This window comes from Balaenoptera borealis, assembly GCF_965194805.1.
Source record: "Balaenoptera borealis genome assembly, chromosome: 1".
NCBI classification, from domain to species: domain Eukaryota; kingdom Metazoa; phylum Chordata; class Mammalia; order Artiodactyla; family Balaenopteridae; genus Balaenoptera; species Balaenoptera borealis.
The window spans coordinates 94,775,218-94,798,387 of NC_138860.1; the positions used below are offsets into that span (position 1 = coordinate 94,775,218).

At 36.1% G+C, this 23,170-nt stretch overlaps 1 protein-coding gene across 1 annotated transcript in view; it reads right to left on the reverse strand.

Annotated features, from left to right (window-relative positions):
- The window catches only part of MAGI3 (membrane associated guanylate kinase, WW and PDZ domain containing 3), a 262,383-nt gene that overhangs the window by 203,100 nt on the left and 36,113 nt on the right, over nucleotides 1-23,170 (reverse strand).

The window sequence follows — 23,170 nt, forward strand, 5'->3', positions numbered from 1 at the left end:
TCATTGTGGCAATTGAATTCATTCAATTCTGTGCAAAGCATGAAGAAAGAGAGGGGAAAGAGTCCAACTGTGTTCTCACAGAGCTCACAGTCAAGTGAGGTGACAAATAACACAGTGTAGTAATCTCGGAGGCTTACATAGGATGCTATGGAAGCAAAGACAGGAGGAGATGTCGTGAACTGACTCCCGGAAATGATCTGCGAACGTGCTGAAAAGAGCTTGCCAGGCGATAAGAAAGGGAGGGGGCAACGGCAGAACATTCCAAGTAGAGGGAACAGTATGTGCAAAGGCACGGAGGGAAGAGAAAACAAGATATATTTCAGGAACTATAAGTAATTCAGTACAGTTGGGGCTAATCATTAGGAAGTGACAAAAGAAGGGGCTGGGGAGTTAAACAAGGGACAGATTATAAAAGTCTTTACACAAAAAAGGATGCTTGCCAGCGAGGGTTTAGGGGGGTAGATTGGGGAAAGATTGTTTAAAAAAAACCAGCTAGTATACAAATAGGAAATATAAGGAAACAAGCCTCTGAGCTTCTAAACTATTAACTATAGTGCTCCAAATACAAGTAGAAAAAAGATTAATTCTATACATTTGGGGAAAGAGTAACTGAATATATGTAGTTTAATGTATTATTCCACACATATAAAGGCAGTAGAGAAATATTCCTGCCAGTGGCAAACATAGTTAAATGATAAATAAGTGAATGAAAATCAAGTAATCCTTAAGTTCTACCTTCTTTTCCTTTCTGTTATCTATGGGGGGAAAAACTAAGAAACACAAATTAATTACGGGACAATGAGATCGGCAAGAAAGAAAAAGAAAAGAGGAAAGCAAGGATCTAGAAAAATAAAGATATTTAATTAATTATGAATGATGGAAGTAGTAATCAATTTAAAAGATAACATGCATTTGCTCTAATTACAACTTTACTATTCTTATTAAACATTAATAGTGAAGAACAAGTTTAATTCCAAGCCTAAGAGGGAAGGGGGAAAGGAAAAGACTAAATAAAGAAATATTAAAATTTATACAATACTAGTATAAAACAATAGTTATGTAAAAACTAGGCTAAGCACGGAAGTGGAGAGGAAAATCAAACAGATAAGATTTCTGAGATTGTTACTTTTAATTACCTCATTTTAAGACAACCTTAAAATATCTGGCCACAATATTGATTTTATTCTTATTTGACATCCTCTCTATTAATGTCATATTGAAATAACTCTATAGATGCATATGCATCTTCATAAAAGTTGGAATGTCTTAGGGGGAGAAGGACTTACGCACTTTTCTTTTATATACAGTATAATACAGACAGACATGCATACATATGCTTTATATACACAGTGTAATATATGGACAGACATGCATGTATATGTGCTCACATGTGCGCCAGCCATTTAACTTGAGGAGTAGAGACTGAATAAGACATAGTATCTAACTCATCTGGTCGAAGTAAATAAACAGAATAATATGTAATTATTGCCTTTCCAAGGAATAGTTTTGAGGATAGGAACTCCTGCAGTGCAAAATGGAAACGAACCTTTAAATGACTTTGTTTAAACTGCTTTTTAAATAAAATTTTCCAAAATATCTGAATTTTAAGAGTGACCTTGCTTTAATATAACTTGTACAGCTACCCATTCCATTCCCAAAGATTTTCAACAACACACAAAAAAGTGATGTTTGTTTATTAAAGTAAAAGAGTACCAAAGGGGAAAAAAGATCATTTCACGTTCTCTATGAACTATTAATATTACCCAGATCAATGGTTAAATAATACCCTTTCCATTTTAACTAAATGAAAAAAAACCCCAAAATAGCCCCACTTTCAATTTTTGAATATTGAATATTAAACCTTCTTGCTGATCCACAGATTAATTTATTAGTCATGTGTAAATAAAAACACAGAGTAAAAATCACTTAGGCTTGTAAATATATGAGCTGCTGTTTAGCCTCTTCACCATTCTTATAAACCAAATGGCCTTTAGAGGAATCTTCTACTTTTATCCCGCTAATGTGTTCATGTCTTGGTTTGGCCTTCTACACATAACAAAACATAATATAGAAAGCAATTATGTGATTTCACTTCTATAAATTATATGTCTTACACAACACACTGGAATTATAAAGAGGTTAAAGAGAGGAAATGATTGTTTTTCAGCCCTTTTCTGATCAAACTATAAGTTCTCTAAATCTGCAATCAAAGTAATTTATATTACTCTATAATAATTCTAACAATTATTCATCATTTTGAATAGCTGAGAAAGCTCATAACACCAACTTTCATAAGATGCATATGTTTATATGCATATTTTCAACAATCTTTATTTGCAAACATTTAATTGAATCCTCACAAACTAACTGCAACAAATATAAGACAAAGATTTAGAATAATAACTAGATGCTATTAGTATTTCCAAAAATTATTCATTTATGAAAGATCTATAGTCTTATGCTTTCAATCCAGAATATCAGAATATCTTTTGCTATATTTTACAGAATGGTCAGGCAAGATGCTAGAAAAGGTTAAAATTCCATGAAGTTCTTTTTTGATCTCCCTTTTCTACTAGATGTTTATATTCTAGCTTTCTATAATATTCCAATTCTTAGATTTAAATATGAAATAAAGACCTCCCTCCACACATCTTCTGTTTAATTATTCTTTGTATCTTTGCATCTTGCACAGTAACTCACATATAGTAAGCATTCAAAAAATGTTTATTAAATGGATGACTGACTGAACCACAAGAATGAAAGAATAAATAAGTAATATGACTATCCAACAACCTCTTAAGAAGAATCATATTATTAATTCTTTTAAGGTAATGAATCCCTTCTTTAAATTGGCCTTAATTTCATTTCTGGAGTCATTAATTTATAAAATTCGTATGCACATTTTCAAAATATTTCAAATAGGTTAGCAATTGTATAATAGAGACACTTCCAAATTTACACATTAATATTTTTAAGAACCAAATGGGGAGGGAAAAGAAAAAGTGGGTATCATTGTGATTTATAATGAAAAAAAGTTATTATAATTATTATACTGAAGGTAAAGGATTTATTTAGCCATTTAAAAGTCAGTCAAGAATAATTATCTTGGGTAAAATTCAATGAAACAGAAAACCAAAGAGGCTATTACCATGAACAAATGCCCCTTATGTATTTGGTACTATACTAAACACTAAAATCTAATTTTCCTTGAGGAAAAATAATTCATAATCTCAAACCTGCATTCTAAAATGTAAGACATACTGTCCTTGGAGACTGAATATCAAGAATAAAAAGAGTGGGCTTCCCTGGTGGCGCAGTGGTTAAGAATCCGCCTGCCAATGCAGGGGACATGGGTTCGAGCCCTGGTCCGGGAAGATCCCACATGCCGTGGAGCAACTAAGCCCGTGCGCCACAACTACTGAGCCTGCGCTCTAGAGCCTGTGAGCCACAACTACTGAGCCCATGTGTCACAACTACTGAAGCCTGCACACCTAGAGCCCATGCTCTGCAACAAGAGAAGCCATTGCAATGAGAAGCCTGCACACCACAATGAAGAGTAGCCGCCACTCACTGCAACTAGAGAAAGCCCGCGCGCAGCAATGAAGACCCAATGCAGCCAAAAATAAATAAATAAATAAATTTATTTTAAAAAAAAATTTAAAAAGTGAATAACCAAGAGAGTGAACTACTAATCAAAATCTTATGTGAATTTCAACATAAAGATTTAGTACACTTAGTTTTCAAAACACACATATTGCATAACAACTAAAGATGCAACTATAAAAATCAAAAGTGATGCAGTAAATGCCTTAAAGATTAAATCTCGCAAAAATAAAACACAGAAGATGTATGGATGAAAAATGGTTTGGAGACATGAGGAAAAAAAACAAAACATAATATACTAATCTTGCTAAAAAGCAGTATTATTAAAAATACTACCTATACTACATGAGTGCAAGAATTTTCCTTGTCTGTTTTGTTTGTTTCTAGCACTCAGCACAGTGCTTGGCACAAAGTAGGAATACAATAAGTATTTGTTGAATGGAAATAGAAATATATCAACAAAACACCAAAGACACCAACCCTAGTCTTCAAACACCTTATTAAGTAAGGAGACACGAAATTACTAATCACAATTCAGCATGAACCAATGCTATAACAGAGTATGTTAGTGAACACAGAAACAGCACACTGACAGGAAATGCCTCCGAGAGGTGAGCAGACTTTTAGGAGACTGGAGTTAACCAAGCAAATGAGGGAAGAAAGTCACAATATTCTTTCATTCCATAAACATTTATAAAGCAGGACTGAAAGTACAGGGAAGTGAGAAATCAATTAGTATTCAGGGACATGCAACTAAGGCAGTATGGCTGAATTAAAAGGCATATTTTGGGCGTATAATGAAACATGAGAATTTACTGCTATCGATAGAACGTACACTCCACAATGGCAGGAAGCTTTTTGTCTGTTTGTCCACACCTTGTGGCAGACAGCAAAAATGGCCATAGTTTGTCTCCCCCTTTTATCCATGCCTCTTGAAATGTGATTCTACAGCTCCTCTCATTAAAAAATGGAGTCCTTTATTCCATCTGTTGAATTTCAGATGTCTTTGTGACTTGCTTTTGCCAACAGAATATAGCAGAGGCAAGTTGTGCTAGTTCTAAATTTAAGCCTTGAGAGTCTTGTATGCTTCTACTCTTTTTGGGAAGCCTGTTGCTACCATGTGAAAAGTCTAGTCTAGTCTATTTGATGATGAGAGACACACAGCCCAGTCAACACCTATTGTCTCAGACCAGGGATCAGCAAACTTTTTCTGTAAAGGGACAGATAGTAAAAACTTTGGGCATTGAGAGCCTTATATAATCTCCGTCACATATTTTTTATTTTTTATTTTAAAACTGTTCAAAAATATAAACACCAGTCTTAGCTTAGGGGCCACAGATATCCAACTCCTGCCTTAGATGATGGTCAATGAATCCCCAGAAGCAAAACTGTCTTGCTGACAGCAAATGCATGACTGAGCCCAGCCAAGACCAAAAGAACCACACAGTGAACCCAGTACAAACTGTCAACCCACACAATCATGACCTAAATGAATGGTGGTTCTTTTTTGCTACTACATTTTAAAAGTGCTGAGTTAATCATCAAAAGCTTACAGATAGACTACTCTATCTTTAGTGCCTAGAACAGTGCATGTCACTTAGCAGACACTAAATACCTAGTGAATAAAATAATGAATAGGAGAGTTATAGGAGTCAGAACGTGACATTTTACGCCAGGGTTTGCAAACTCAAAGGTCCACATGGGCCAGGCCAGTAAATTAATTGAGTGAAGCAATCAGTATAAAGAATAGATCTGGAAATGGTGGAAGGGAATCCATACCAGGAAACTAAGAAAACATCTGAGAGGCCTTTGCCATTCTGGACAAGGACAAAGGCAGTGTGAGAATAAACAAGGAGAAAACAAGGAGAAAAGTCAAGGATTTCTGAGGAAGAATCAAAAGATTTTAGGCAGATACTGTCATTTGGAGAAAAATCAAGATTTTAACTATATGTTGTCTGTAAGTGACACACTGTAGGTCCAAAAATATATACTTTTTAATAAATAATGCTGGGGGAATTGGATATCCATATGGAAAAAGATGAATCTGGATCTCTGTCTCACACCACACACAAAAATTAACTCAAAATGGACCACAAACCTAAACGTAAGAACTAAATTATAAAAATCTTAGAAGAAAATATAGGAGTAAATCTTTGTGATCTTGAGTTAGGCAAGGACTTCTTAAGTATGACACCAAAAGCAGAAGATGAAAAAAACTGGTAAGCTGACCTTAATCAAAATTTTAAACTTTTGTGCATCAAAAGACAGCATTCAAGAAAGTAAAAAGGCAGACCAGGCAAATCCACAGAGATAGGAAGAAGATAAGTGTCTGCCAGATGCTAGAGGGAATGAGAAATAGGGAGTGACCACTGATGGATATTAGGTTTCTTTTTTGGGGTGATGAAAATATTCTGGAATTACATAGTGGTGATGAATGAACAACCTTCTGAATATACTAAAAACCACTGAATTGTGCACATTAAAGAGGTGACTATTACAGTATGTGAATTATATCTCAAGTTTTTAAAAAAGAAGATAGTGAAAAAACCACCCACAGACTGGGAGAAAATATTTGCAAATCATATCTGGTAAGAGACTTGCATCTAGAATACATAGAACTCTTACAACTCAGTAATGAAAAGACAACTCAATTTTAAGATGGGCAAAGGAAGACATACAAATGGCTAATAAGCACATGAAAAGATGCTCAACATCATTAGTCATATCAAACACATATCTAATCAAATACAAGTCATATCAAATACAAATAAAAACCAAATGAAATACCATTTTTCACCCTCTACAATGGCTATACTAAAAAAGACAATATCAAGTATCAGCAAGACTGTAAAGAAACTGGAACCTGTGCTGGTAGGAATATCAAATGGCACAGCCACTTTGGAAATTAGTTTGGTATTTTCTTTAAAAACTTCAACATAGATTTACGATATGACCCAGTGTTTCTACTCTTAGTTATCTACCCAAGAGAAATGAAAATTTATGTCCACACAAAGACCCACACACAAGTGTTCACAGCAGTATTACTCATAAAAGTCAAAAACTAGAAACATCCCAAATATCAATCAACTGGTGACTGGGTTAGAAATATCTGACATGCCCATACAATGGAATGCTACTCAGCAATAAAAAGGAGTAAAGTACTGATACAAGCTACAACATGAATGAACCTTGAAAAACAGTATGCTCAGTGAAAGACGCCAGATAGAAAAAAACATATATTGTATTATTCCATTTATATGAAATACTTTTAAAAAATTAGGCAAATATAGAGACAAAAAGTAGATTAATGGTTGCCTAGGATGGGAGGTGGGAATGGAGAGTGACTATAAATGGGTATGATTTTTTTTTCAAGATGGTGAAACTGTTATAAAATTAGATTGTGGTGATGGCCGTACAATTCTATAAATACACTAAAATTTACTGAGTTGTACCCTTAAAACAGGTGAATTTTATGGTATATAAATCATACCTTGATAAAGCTGTTCTTAAAAAAAGAATCAGCAGGATTTGGCAACTGATTAGCTGTGCTAAAAAAGCAAGTGGGAGAAATCTAAAAAAAAAAAAAAAGAAAAAAACCTAAATTTTTAGCTTTAACAGTGGTGTGGATGGGAGTACCCTTTTACCCTTTACTGAAAAGGCAAAGTGGAAAGGAGAGGGAGTAGGTTTATTGTGGGAAAATAATGAGTTTGGTTTGGGGCATGCTAAATGTTACATATTGATATAAAGACATCCAGTCGAAGATGTCCTATAAAAAGTACCATGAAAAACAGATTTAAAGTTCATTCATTCAACAAACGTATACTGAATGACCACAATGTACCAGGAACCATATTTGACCCTGGAAATAAAGTAGTTGACCAGAAAGATCCAGTCCCTGCTTTCATGAAGCTCATACTCAGCAGGGATAAAAATTTTAAAGGAAAAGACTTCTTGGTTATATTACTATGCAATTGAGAAGAATCAACATAGAAGTGCCAGTTTAGCCACTGGTGTGACTAAAATCATCAGGAAAGAATGAAGCGTACAGAGAGGAAAAGAGGGCCAAGGATTTTAACAGACATTTATATGACTGTACATACAGAAGTGGAGCCATGAAGAAGACAGAACTAACCAGAGAGTCAAGAGGAAATAACTGCCTCTGAAGGAGGAGAGAGTTCAAGAAACAGGGAGTAGTAGTCAAAAGTATAAAGCATCAGCAAGAGGAAGGAGAAAAAATGCATTTGAATGGATTTGATTTAGTACTTCATTCATTCGACAAATATTTTTGGAGCACCTATTATGTGACAGGTACTTTGGCTTTTATTCTGAATAAAAGGCAGGCGCCCCTGCAGAGCTTCGAAGAGAGGAATGATACGATTTAATATTTTAAAAGGTCACCCGGGTGCTGTGATGAGAAGATTAAGGACAGAAGGGCAGAAGTTTGGAGATCAGGTACGAGGCTTCCGCAGTAAACTGAGCAGGAGATGATGATGACAGCAGTGGAGACAGTAAGAAAAGGTCAGATGCTGAATAAATTGGAAAGGTAGAGCCAACAGGACTTCCTCATGGATTGCATGTGAGGTTTCAGAGAAACAAGTAAGTCACACAAGACTGTAAGGTTTTGGACTCGACAACAGGAACTGCCATCAAATGAAATGAGGATGGCTGCAGATGGAGACCGTGGGAGGATGGCAGAGATCAGGAGTTCAATTGTAGACATACTAAGTTCAAACCATCTACTATAGGTCTGAGTGAAGATGTCTAATAATCACGTGGATAGATGAGTGTGGAGCTCAGGAGAGAGGTATGGACATTAAGAAGCCAGGGAGAGAGGAACCAGCAAGGCAGAGTGAAAAGGAGCAATAAGTATAAAGAAAACCAAGAGAAGTGATATGCCCAAAATCAAGAGAAGAAAACATCATGGAAGGAAGAGTATTCTACTATACCTGGGGTTCTCAACCAGGGGTGATTTTGTTCCCAGAGGGACATTTGGCAATACCTGGAGATATCTTTGATAGTCACGGCTTAGGAGATAGGGTGTGCTACCAGCACCTAGTAAGGAGAGGCCAGGCATAATGCTGAACATTCTATAATGCACAGGACAATCCTCTTAACTCCTCCCCTGCAGTCCCCCCACCCACTGGCTGAAATTCAAACCTCTTTGGAGACTGTGCAGCTTTAGCCCCCTCTCGATGACAGAAGTGCCACAGGTTTTCACTGGCAAGCAAGAAATCACCAACTAGGGCACAGGGCCACCAGTGGGACGATGCTGAGACCTCCCTAGGATGTGAGCTTACTGCTGCTGCTCCCCCCAACCCCAGCCCCATGTAGGCTGAGGGCTAAAGAGCAAGAAGGAGGAAAGCATCAGGGAACCAGGAAGAAAAGGCCCTTCCTCCTGCTGCATTCCCTCCAGCAACCTCAACTGACAAAACTTAATAATATGCCAGTTGGCAAAAGGAGAAAGGTTTCAGGGGACAGTTCCAGGATTACAAACCAGTGTGAAGAAGGTGGATTTGGAGTTAGAGGCAATAAACTGACAACTGGCATACACTCTCAGTTCATTTCTCAAAAGGATTTAAAGTGGTCATAACTTTAAAGAAAAAAAAAAAAATCACTGCCCAGGAAAACCAAAGATAAAATAGGAAGACATACAGCAATTAAAATTAGACCACAAAAAAAAGATAAAATTGGACTGCAAATTTTGACTCAACTTCCATGTGATTAAATTTCTAAGTAATCATGATTACTACTTTTTTTTTAGCATTAGAAGTTAAAGCTCTTCTTTTAAAGTGAGACTATTATTCTCAACTATATACATAAAGATAGAAAAACCAAAGACCACAAAGGAATATGCCACAAGTGTTAAGTCACAGTTGTCTAAATTGTAGTTTATTACCATCTACATGCTTGTATTTCCCAAATTTATTTTACATGAGTATATATTACTTTGAAAATTAGGGAAATTTTAAGCTTTTTCTTTTGAAGTATAATTAACTGGTCACTAAACATCAATGCATGGGATTAATGCTGTATAGCCTCATATGTAACAGGATTCTGAATTCCTTTGAAAGAGCATACATTAGAAAGAAATCATTTCTGTGAAGTAAATCCTGAAGTTTTAGGTTATTTCGAATAGCTGTGGGTTTAGAGAGAATAAATCAAATGTTAATCCTTTCAAATGTTATGAACCGTACCAGTAAATTCAGTGTTCTATCAAATGATTTAAGAGTACAGTCTGAAATGAAGATTAAAAATATCCTAGAAATCAAAAATCAGCCAGAGAAGCAGATCTGATCATGGGTGCTTCTCTGATAAAACTTACAGACCCAGGAGTACCTGGAGGTAAAACCTACTCCCCAGAGTGCCAACTGGTCAGCCCCATGCCCTATCTCCTACCGGCTTTTCTTTAAAGAAAAAAATACAAATGGCCACTAACATAGGAATTGATGCTTATCCTAAAAATCAAAGGTTGCAAATTAAAACCACAAATACACCATTTTATAGCCACTATGATCAAAAGACATTCCAATCATGGAAGAAAATATGGAGCAACAAAACTCATACATTATAGTACAACAGGAATTCTTTATGTTTATGGTTATACAATCCTTTGTTAGACGCATTACGAATTTCTTCTTCCACTTCGCTTTCCACTTTCTTTGCGATATCTTCTGACAAACGGAAGTTCTTAATTTTAAGGTAGCCAAATTTTTTGATTTTGTTCCTTTATGATAAACATAAAATTATTCCTGAAAAAATCCTTCCCTATCCTGACGTCATAAAGACATGCCTCTATATTGAAAAATTTAGAATTCTGTCCTGCACATTTAAGTGAAAGGAACACTATAGCATAGTGTTTAAAAACGCAGACAGCAGAGCCAGACTACTTGGGTTCAAATGTAGCTCTGCTACTGTGACCCTGGCAAAATTTCTTGATCTCTCTGTGCTTGCCTCAGTTTCCTCGTATACAAAAAGGAAATAATAATAGTCCCTACCGTTAAAGATAAATGTGGTGATTAAAGAAGTAAATGTATGTAAAGTGCTAGAACAAGGTCAAGTATATACTAAGCACTACGTAAGTGTTAGCTGTTTTTATTAAGCCTTTAATCTGCCTGAACTTGATTTGTATACAGTATGAGGTTGAGATCCCATTTCATTTCTTCCAGTATAGACAACCAGTTATTCCAGCAATATATAGTGAATAGTTTATCCTTTTCCCCTTAATGTGCAATGTCACTCTGACATATATTAAGTTCCCATAAAGGTCTATTTCTGTTCCTCTATTCTGCTTCATTGGTCTATTTATCTATCGTTATACTGCTACCATACTGTCAAATTACAAACTATTGACAGTAATTATTAAATTGCACAGTGTAGACCAAGCCCTTGCCCCAATTTGTTCTTCATATTTCTAGGATAACTTGTCCTTTGCAAATTCGAACATAAGTTTTCAAATTTCATTTAAAAAACTATTGGAATTTTGAATGAAACTACATGAATTTTTAAATCAATTTGTGAGTAACTGACTTAATTATGTTATGCAGTCTCCCTATCCATAAACACGATCTATTTATGACTTTTTATTTTCATTCAATAAAATCTTACAGTCTCTGTAAAGGTCTTATACATTTTTGTTTAACTTATATCTACATATCTTTTTGTGGAATTATAAATGCTATCTTTAAAAAATTTTTTTTTGGTTTCTGGCTTTTTTTTTTTTTTCAAGTGTGTCATTTTTTTTTTATTAGTCATCCATTTTACGCACATCAGTGTATACATGTCAATCCCAATCTCTCAATTGAGCACACCACCACTACCAGTCCCCGCCGCTTTCGCCCCTTGGTGTCCATACGTTTGTTCTCTACATCTGTGTCTCACTTTCTGTCCTGCAAACCGGTTCATCTGTACCATTTTTCTAGGTTCCACATATATGCATTAATATACGATATTTGTTTTTCTCTTTCTCACTTACTTCACTCTGTATGACAGTCTTTAGATCCATCCACGTCCCTACAAATGACCCAATTTCGTTCCTTTTCATGGCTGAGTAATATTCCATTATATATATGTACCACATCTTCTTTATCCATTCATCTGTCGATGGGCATTTAGATTGTTTCCATGACCTGGCTACTGTAAATAGTGCTGCAATGAACATTGGGGTGCATGGGTCTTTTTGAATTATAGTTTTCTCAGGGTATATGCCCAGTAGTGGGATTGCTGGGTCATATGGTAATTCTATTTTTAGTTTTTTAAGGAACCTCCATACTATTCTCCATAGTGGCTGTATCAATTTACATTCCCACCAACAGTGCAAGAGGGTTCCCTTTTCTCCACACCCTATCCAGCATTTATTGTTTGTAGATTTTCTGATGATGCCCATTTTAACTGGTGTGAGGTGATACCTCACTGTAGTTTTGATTTGCATTTCTCTATTAGTGATGTTGAGCAGCTTTTCATGTGCTTCTTGGCCATCTGTATGCCTTCTTTGGAGAAATGTCTATTTAGGTCTTCTGCCCATTTTTGGATTGGGTTGTTTGTTTTTTTAATTTTCAGCTGCATGAGCTGTTTATATATTTTGGAGATTAATCCTTTGTCCGATGATTCGTTTGCAAATATTTTCTCTCATTCTGAGGGCTGTCTTTTCGTCGTGTTTATGGTTTCCTTTGCTTTGCAAAAGCTTTGAAGTTTCATTAGGTCCCATTTGTTTCTTTTTGTTTTTATTTCCATTACTCTAGGAGGTGGATCAAAAAAGATCTTGCTGTGATTTATGTCAAAGAGTGTTCTTCCTTGGTTTTCCTCTAAGAGTTTTATAGTGTCTGGCCTTACATTTAGGTCTTTAATCCATTTTGAGTTTATTTTTGTGTATGGTGTTAGGGAGTGTTCTAATTTCATTCTTTTACATGTAGCTGTCCAGTTTTCCCAGCACCACTTATTGAAGAGACTGTCTTTTCTCCATTGTATATCTTTGCCTCCTTTGTCATAGATTAGTTGACCATAGGTGCGTGCGTTTATCTCTGGGCTTTCTATCTTGTTCCATTGATCTATATTCCGGTTTTTGTGCCAGTACCATATTGTCTTGATTACCGTAGCTTTGTAGTATAGTCTGAAGTCAGGGAGTCTGATTCCCCCAGCTCCACTTTATTCCCTTAAGACTGCTTCGGCAATTCAGGGTCTTTTGTGTCTCCATACAAATTTTCAGATTTTTTGTTCTACTTCTGTAAAAAATGCCAGTGGTAATTTGATAGGAATTGCATTGAATCTGTAGATTCCTTTGGGTACTACAGTCATTTTCACAATATTGATTCTTCCAATCCAAGAACATGGTATATCTCTCCATCTGTTGGTATCATCTTTAATTTTTTTCATCAATGTCTCATAGTTTTCAGCATACAGGTCTTTTGTCTCCTTAGGTAGGTTTATTGCCAGGTATTTTATTCTTTTTGTTGCAAACGTAAATGGGAGTATTTCCTTAATTTCTCTTTGAGATTTTTCATCATTAGTATATAAGAATGTAACGTATTTCTGTGAATTTTGTATCCTGCAAGTTTACCAAATTCATTGATTAGCTCTAGTAGTTTTCTGGTGGCATCTTTAGGATTCTCTACGTACAGTATCATGTGATCTGCAAACAGTGACAGTTTTACTCCTTCTTTTCCAATTTGTATTCCTTTTGCTTCTTTTTCTTCTCTGATTGCCGTGGCTAGGACTTCCAAAACTATGTTGAGTAATAGTGCTGAGAATGGACACCCTTGTCTTGTTCCTGATATTAGAGGAAATACTTTCAGTTTTTCATCACTGAGAATGATGTTTGCTGTGGGTTTGTCATATATGGCCTTTATTATGTTGAGCTAGGTTCCCTCTATGCTCTCTTTCTGGAGAGTTTTTATCATAAATGGGTGTTGAGTTTTGTCAAACGCTTTTTCTGCATCTATTGAGATGATCATATGGTTTTTATTCTTCAATTTGCTAACATGCTGTATCACATTGATTGATTTGCATATACTGAAGAATCCTTGCATCTTTGGGATAAATCCCACTTGATCATGATGTATGATCCTTTTAATGTGCTGTTGGATTCTGTTTGCTAGTATTTTGTTGAGGATTTTTGCATGTATATTCATCAGTGATACTGGTCTGTAATTTTCTTTTTTTGTAGTATCTTTTTCTGGTTTTGGTATCAGGGTGATGGTGGCCTCATAGAATGAGTTTCGGAGTCTTCCTTCCTCTGAAATTTTTTGGAAGAGTTTGAGAAGGATGGGTGTCAGCTCTTCTCTAAATGTTTGATAGAATTCACCTGTGAAGCCATCTGGTCCTGGACTTTTGTTTGCTGGAAGATTTTTTTTTTTTTTTTAACTTTGGGTTTGTTTGTTTATTTATTTATTTATTTTTGCTGTGTTGGGTCTTCGTTTCTGTGCTAGGGCTTTCTCTAGTTGCGGCAAGTGGGGGCCACTCTTCATCACGGTGCGCGGGCCTCTCATTATCGCGGCCTCTCTTGTTGCGGAGCCCAGGCTCCAGACGCGCAGGCTCAGTAATTGTGGCTCACGGGCCTAGTTGCTCTGCGGCATGTGGGATCTTCGCGGACCAGGGCTCGAACCCGTGTCCCCTGCATTGGCAGGCAGATTCTCAACCACTGCGCCACCAGGGAAGCCCCCTGCTGGAAGATTTTTTTTTTATTTTAATTTTATTTATTTATTTATGGCTGTGTTGGGTTCTTGTTTCTGTGCGAGGGCCCTCTCCAGTTGCAGCAAGTGGGGGCCACTCTTCACTGCGGTGCGCGGGCCTCCCACTACCGCGGCCTCTCCCGTTGTGGAGCACAGGCTCCAGACGCGCAGGCTCAGCAATTGTGGCTCACGGACCCAGTCGCTCCGCGGCATGCGGGATCCTCCCAGACCAGGGCCCGAACCCGCGTCCCCCGCACCGGCAGGCAGACTCTCAACCACTGCGCCACCAGGGAAGCCCAGGAAGATTTTTAATCACAGTTTTAATTTCATTACTTGTGATTGGTCTGTTCATATTTTCTATTTTTTCCTGTTTCAGTCTTGGAAGGTTATACCTTTCTAAAAATTTGTCCATTTCTTCCAGGTTGTCCATTTTATTGACATAGAGTTGCTTGTAGTAGTCTCTTAGGATGCTTTGTATTTCTGCAGTGTCTGTTATAACTTCTCCTTTTTCATTTCTATTTTTATTGATTTGAGTCCTCTCTCTCTTTTTCTTGATGAGTCTGGCTAATGGTTTATTAATTTTATTTATCTTCTCAAAGAACCAGCTTTTAGTTTTATTGATCTTTGCTATTGTTTTCTTTGTTTCTATTTCATTTATTTTTGCTCTGATCTTTATGATTTCTTTCCTTCTGCTAACTTCAGGTTTTGTTTGTTTTTCTTTCTCTAGTTCCTTTAGGTGTAAGGTTAGATTGTTCATTTGAGACTTTTCTTGTTTCTTGAGGTAGTCTTGTATAGCTATGAGCTTCCCTCTTAGAACTGCTTTTGCCGCATCCCATAGGTTTTGGATCGTCACGTTTTCATTGTCATTTGTCTCTAGGTATTTTTTGATTTCTTCCTTGATTTCTTCAGTGATCTCTTGGTTATTTAGTAACATATTGTTTAGCCTCCATATGTTTGTGCTTTTTAAGCTTGTTTCCCTGTAATTCATTTCTAATCTCATAGCATTGTGGTCAGAAAAGATGCTTGATATGATTTCAATTTTCTTAAACTTACTGAGGCTTGAGTTGTGATCCAAGATGTGATCTATCATGGAGAATGTTCTGCGCACACTTGAGAAGAAAGTGTAATCTGCTGTTTTTGGATGGAACGTCGTATAAATATCAATTAAATCTATCTGATCTATTGTGTCATTTAAAGCTTGTGTTTCCTTATTAATTTTCTGTTTGGAAGATCTGTCCATTGGTATAACTGAGGTGTTAAGGTCCCCCACTATTACTGTGTGTTACTGTCGATTTCCTCTTTTAAAATTGCTAGCAGTTGCCTTATATACTGAGGTGCTCCTATGTCGGGTGCATATATATTTATAATTGTTATATCTTCTTCTTGGATTGATCCCTAGATCATTACCTAGCGTCCTTCCTTGTCTCTTGTAACATTATTTATTTTAAAGTCTATTTTATCTGAGATGAGTATTGCTACTCCAGCTTTCTTTTGATTTCCATTTGCATGGAATATCTTTTTCCATCCCCTCACGTTCAGTCTGTATGTGTCCCTAGGTCTGAAGTGGGTCTCTTGTAGACAGCATATATATGGGTCTTGTTTTTGTATCCATTCAGCAAGCCTGTGTCTTTTGGTTGGAGCATTTAATCCATTAACATTTAAGGTAATTATCGATATGTATGTTCCTATGACCATTTTCTTAATTGTTTTGGGTTTGTTTTTGTAGGTCCTTTTCTTCTCTTGTGTTTCCCACTTAGAGAAGTTCCTTTAGCATTTGTTGTAGAGCTGGTTTGGTGGTGCTGAATTCTCTTAGCTTTTGCTTGTCTGTAAAGCTTTTGATTTCTCCAGCGAATCTGAATGAGATCCTTGCCAGGTAGAGCATTCTTGGTTGTAGGTTCTTCCCTTTCATCACTTTAAGTATGTCATGCCACTGCCTTCTGGCTTGTAGAGTTTCTGCTGAGAAATCAGCTGTTAACCTTATGGGAGTTCCCTTGTATGTTATTTGTCATTTTTCCCTTGCTGCTTTCAATAATTTTTCTTTGTCTTTAATTTTTGCCAATTTGATTACTATGCGCCTCAGCGTGTTTCTCCTTGGGTTTATCCTGTATGGGACACTCGGCGCTTCCTGGACTTGGGTGGCTATTTGTTTTCCCATGTTAGGGAAGTTTTCGACTATAACCTCTTCAAATATTTTCTCAGGTCCTTTCTCTCTCTCTTCTCCTTCTGGGACCCCTATAATGCGAATGTTGTTGTGTTTAATGTTGTCCCAGAGGTCTCTTAGGCTGTCTTCATTTCTTTTCATTCTTTTTTCTTTATTCTGTTCCACAGCAGTGAATTCCACCATTCTGTCTTCCAGGTCACTTATCCGTTCTTCTGCCTCAGTTATTCTGCTATTGATTCCTTCTAGTGTATTTTTCATTTCAGTTATTGTATTGTTCATCTCTGTTTGTTTGTTCTTTAATTCTTCTAGGTCTTTGTTAAACATTTCTTGCATCTTCTCGATTTTTGCCTCCATTCTTTTTCCGAGGTCCTGGATCATCTTCACTATCATTACTCTGAATTCTTTTTCTGGAAGGTTGCCTATCTCCACTTCATTTAGTTGTTTTTCTGGGGTTTTATCTTGTTCCTTCATCTGGTACATAGCCCTCTGCCTTTTCATCTCATTTATCCTTCTGTGAATATGGTTTTTGTTCCACAGGCTGCAGGATTGTAGTTCTTCTTGCTTCTGCTGTCTGCCCTCTGGTGGATGAGGCTAAGAGGCTTTTGTAAGTTTCCTGATGGGAGGGACGGGTGGTGGTAGAGCTGGCTGTTGCTCTGGTGGGAAGAGCTCAGTAAAACTTTAATCTGCTTGACTGCTGATGGGCGGGACTGGGTTCCCTCCTTGTTGGTTGTTTGGCCTCAGGCAACCCAACACTGGATCCTACCTGGGCTCTTTGGCGGGGCTAATGGCAGACTCTGGTAGGGCTCATGCCAAGGTGTACTTCCCAGAACTTCTGCCGCCAGTGTCCCTGTCTTCACGGTGAGAGAGAACCACCCCCCACCTCTGCAGGAGACCCTCCAACACTAGCAGGTAGGTCTGGTTCAGTCTCTTATGGGGTCACTGCTCCTTCCCCTGGGTCCTGATGCGCACACTACTTTGTGTGTGCACTCCAAGAGTGGAGTCTCTGTTTCCCCCAGTCCTGTCGAAGTCGTGCAATCAAATCCCGCTAGCCTTCAAAGTCTGATTCTCTAGGAATTCCTCCTCCTGTTGCCGGACCCCCAGGTTCAGAAGCCTGACGTGGGGCTCAGAACCTTCACTCCAGTGGGTGGACTTCTGTGGTATAAGTGTTCTGCAGTTTGTAAGGCTCCCACCCAGCAGTTATGGGATTTGATTTTATTGTGATTGCGCCCCTCCTACCATCTCCTTGTGGCTTCTCCTTTGTCTTTGGATGTGGGGTATCTTTTTTGGTGAATTCCAGTGTCTTCCTGTTGATGACTGTTCAGCAGTTAGTTGTGATTCCGGTGTTCTCGCAAGAGGGAGTGAGAGCACGTCCTTCTACTCCGCCATCTTGAACCAATCTCCTCTCTGGCTTATTTAAATGCTCTTCATTTCCAGTCATTACTTTACAACTAACAACTTAAACTAATAATTTTTCTGCAGACTCCTTGGAATTTTCTGTGTAGACAATGCTACCATCTACAAATAATGACCATTTTGTTTCCTCCTTTCCAATTCTTAGACCTTTCATTCTTTGTCTTGTCTCATGAAGTTGGCTAGAATTCCCAACTGAAAAATATTTTTCATAACTCATAACTAATTTACATATTTATACTTTATAAATAATTTATAACTTCCAATATATAGTAGAAGCAGTGATGGTGAGCATCTTTGTTATGTCTCTGATTTTTTTTTTAAATGGCTCTATTTCAATATTGAGTGTCTTGCTGTAGGTTTTTAGTGAATTACAGCAGGTTAAGAAAGTTTCCTTCTATTCCACATTTGTTAAGAATTTTTACCCTGAATGGATACTGAATTTTATCAAATGCTTTTTCTATATCTATTGAGATGCTACAATACCTTTGTATTCTTGGCTAGTCATGAACAAGCTGGACTTATCTTTCTTTTATACCATTGCTTAGTTTGCTAATATTTTGGGAATTCTGAATGTACATTCATAAATGAAATGGTCCAGTAATTTTCCTCTCACATTGTCCTTATTTGGTTTTAGTATTCAGAATATACTAATCTCATAGAAGAGGTTTTTATTTTTGTTTCTACTGAGTTTGTATGCCACTAGAATTATCATTACTTTAATATTTGAAACACTGTCTGAGCCTATCTTCTTTTAGGAAGATCTCATATTGCTGACCTAATTTCTTTACTCAAACTGTTGTTTTTTTAATATCTTCAGTCAATTTTGATAAGCTGCATTCTTCTAGGAACTTGTTCATTTCATCTAAATTTTCAAATTCCATAGCATAAAAATGTTCACAGAATTCTCTTATTTCTTTAATATCTGTAGCATCATTATTATATCCCATTTTTCATTCCTAATATATTTTTATTAATGTCTTCTTTGAAAGAAAAACAACTTTGGATTTGCTGGGTTTTATCTCATTGACTTCTGCTTTTGTCTTTATTATATCCTTCTTTCTACCTTGCTTGAATTTATTCTAATTTTTTTTTTAATTTCTTATGTCATATGCTTATTAGCACATTAATTTTCAGCCTTTCTTCTTATACTCCTTTAAGGTTATAAATCTTCCTGTGAACACCACTTTAGCTGCATTCTACAAACTTTAATTTATAGTAGTTTCATTAATATTCAGTGTTAAGTACTTTCTAAATTTCCATTTTGATTTCTTCTTTCATCAAGGAGTTAAGAAGACTTTTCCCCCTATACGTATGCATTGAATATGTTGGTGTGGAGAGGAGAGCATTGATTTTTCTAACTTCATTGCACTTCAGTCAGAAAATGTAGTCTGCATGATAGGAAAATTTGTTGAGACTTTTATGGCCTTGAGCAGGAGCTGGCAAACTAAGACCTATAGGCCAAATCCAGCTAGTCACCTGTATTTATAAATAAAACTTTATGGGAATATAGTCACACCCATGTGTTTGCATACTGTCTACAGTTGCTTTCAATCTATAATAGCAGAGCTGAATAGTTGCAAGAAAGACCATATGACCCACAAAGCAGAAAATACATACTATGTGGCCATTTACCAAAAGTTTGCAAACCCCTGGCCTAAAACATGGTCAATTTTCATGAATATTCAATATGTGCTGGAAAAAAAAAAGTATATTTTGCAATTGTTGGGAACAGGGTTCCATATACATTCACCAAATCAAATTTCTTAATAATGTTCCATCTTCTATAACCTTATTTATTTTTGTTTTCTGAATCTAAGAGTTAGTGAGAGGAGTATATGAATATTTCCTACTATGATGATGTATTTGTCCAAATTTTCTGGTAGTTCATACAATTTTTTTTTCTTTAGAGTTTGGAGTTAACCTATAAGGTTCATACAAACTTAGAAATAGCTTCCTAGTACAATCTACACTTTATCATTATATAGAGCCCCTCTCAGATGCTAATAATATTTTGTCATAAAATCTATTCAGTCTGTCAATATCATCACTACCCAAGAAATATTTGTTAGTATTTCCCTATTTTTTTCCATCATTTACCTTCAACTTTTTTCTGTCCTTATCCTTCAAGTGTTCTCTTATCAACAGCATGTAGCTAGATTCTGTTTTCCTTTTCAGTTTGACCTGTGTCATTTAAGAATTGAGTCCATTAATACTTAATTTGATTACTGATATTTGGATTTACTTCTACCATTTTACTTTGTGCTCTTTATTTTTCTCACATTTTGTTGCTTTTTTCGTTTTCTTGCCTTTTGTTAAACTAATTAGCGTTTTCCTCATATTTTTTCTTTCCTCATTTAGAAGACATCTACTGTTTTCATTCTTTTAAATGTTAAGCTTTCATTTTTAACTTTCATATTTACAGAAATTCTTTTAGCTTGTTCTCAAACAATACAAGGGCCTGAAGAGGTTTTAAATCTAGTTATCTCCTTCCCATTTACATCAAATTGTAATACAGTATTTAACAACTCTGATATTATTGAGGTCTTTTAAACTCCACAGATTAAATATTTTTGTTTTACATCGTTAATGTATGTTCAGATTTATCCCCATATCTACAATTTTACTTCATCATGTTCTTTCTTACACCTCAAACCTTCCTTCTAAGATCAGAAGTAAATCATTCAAAGTTACTTGGAGGAGGGAGGTTTTAGGTAAACAAGTAAACTCCCTGTTTTTGTTTATCTGAAAATATATTTTGCCTTCATGTTTGAAAGACTGTTTCACTAGAAATACAATTCTCGATTGGCCCTTATTTTCTTTCAGCATTTTGATTTTTTCCCTGTATCAGGTTTCTATTATTAGATCTTTGACTTTGCCTTTACTGTTCTGCATTTCACTACAATGAGTCCATGTGCCCAGGTATGGATTTCTTTGTATTTTTTGGGCTTCTAAAATGTGAAGATTAGGATCTTTTTTCTAGAAAAATTTCAGCCATTAATCACTTCAAATATTGTCTCTTCCCCATTCTCCCTCTATCATCTTTTGTAATTTATTCCCTATGTCTCTTATCCTTTGTATCACAATTTCCATCTCTCTGCCTCTATGCTGCCTTCTGTGTATTAGCTTCAGACCTACCTTCTAGTCATCTTCTGCTGTGTCTAACCTCCTATTTAACCTTACTATTGATTTTTTAAAATTTGTTTTTCATTTTACATTTCTATAATTTCTATTTGGTTCATTTTCAAAACTGCCTGGTCAATAAAAATCACTTGCTCCTTATGATGTTTTCAATTTCTCCTTTTATTCCTTTAATAATACTAAAATACTCCTTTCAAAAACCACACTTATATTCCAATAACTGAAGTCTATTGGGTTTGGTCCTTTGGTATGGTGTTCTTACTGACCCTCACTCATGGTGGCTTGTTATGACAGTAATTTCTGATTGTGTGCTTGCATTTACGTATCTCTGTGGCAATTCTTTGCAACTTGGTTTAAGATGTTTACTTCCAGATAGGACTTAAGTATGGTTCTGCCAAGCACCTGGAGCACTAAAGACCCAGGTCTGGGTTAAATTATAATTCTTGTGTAGGCTTTTTCAGATCATGCAAACAGCATTAATTTAACTCCAAATGCATATATGAGGGTGAATAAGCAGTCACAAATTCTCAGGGGAGACTTTTTTTGCTTTTAACCTCTATTCAGAGCCAAGACCAGAGAGAACATTTTCTCTGCCTACTTCTGCACGGTAAGTACTTTTTTTTTGCTTTATACTTGCTTGCCCTTTCCCTAAAGTAGCCTCCAGTCTGGCTTCTCAACCTGTGGAAGCCAAATCTTACTCCCCAGCCTCTCTGTGCTCTAAAGCTATAGGTCACCTAGGTCTGTATATGTCCCCAAGGTATCCAGTGGCTTCAAAGCCATCTTAACTTTCCTGATATCCTGTTTGCTCCTTTTTGCAAACTCATCCATTCATTTAAAATGACTTTCTGTTGTCATGCTTTTTTTTTTTTAATCAAGCATGTTTTAAATGTTTTATAACTTAAAGATTTAGGCAGTCATGTTGTCAGAAAAAGAAATCCAATGAATGCTTTCTTGACTGCTCAACCTGAAACTCAGTGGATGTTTTCTTGACTGCTCAACCTAATACCATAACCATATTGAGTTTTAAAACATTTTCTAACTTAAAAGAACTGTGTGGAAATTACTTTAGGATACTCTATTCCAAGAGAAAAATTTCTTTGATATAAGAATAAGTTAGTTCACAGGGGTGGTGATGAAATCAAAGATTTAAATGTGGCAATGTTTGGATTAGAACAATTAGCCAGATAACTGGTCTTGTGTGACTACGATTTGGGACCTGTTTAAAACACATGAGATGATTTACTTTAATAGTGTTCTATTCAAATCAGAGCAATTCACTTTCTCATCATACATCATGTTTCATGAGTTACACCAAATTATATAGTAATTCTATTATAATTATGTCCCCAAACACCTCTTTTCACATATTAAAGAAATGTCACAAAGCCTAAACGCCATATATTACCTTGTATAATATTACTCAGCCATTTTAATGAAAAAAGGTCAGTTTGCAGTAGTAGAGGGCCTAGCTTGTGAATAAGTATAATGGCTCCACATCTAATTGGAGAGTTCAAAGTATATTGTCTCCATTTATTTATTCAAATATTTGAATGCCTACTATGTGTCAGGCCCTGTGCTTAGTACTAGAAATAGTATACAGAAGTGTGTAATTTCCAATACCAGCAAACTACTCCAACCTCTTCTCTGGTCCTAACACCTTATTAGGTTCCACTCTCTAATAAAATGAAAGGAAATAAGGAAATATATTTATTATTTTTTTTCACATTCTGTATTATATTTTTAAAGTCATAAATGATTTATGACTTGAATAACAGATATTCACAATGATCTTGAAAAGCCCATGTCACTTCATATTACATTTTATAATTTGCAGAGGTGCAGACAATGAATTGGCAGGAACAGTGATGCTGATGTTTCAGAACCAGTTGCTTAGCTAGGAAAAGAACCAAGGCAACTAACTAGCCAACCTCCATATCTCAATATGGCTTCGTTTTTCTTGTTATCATATATGCAGATAACATTGAGAACGGCAGTAACTGTGGGAAAAAAAATGCTACTGGAAGTTGACAAGGTGATTCTAAAATTCACATGCCAGTTTAAAGGATTAATAATAGCCAAGAATAAAGTTGGAAGACTTTATACCACCAGATATCAAGACTTATTATACAGTTATAGTAAATTAAGACAATATGTTACTGGAACGAGGACAGACAATATAAAAACAGAACAG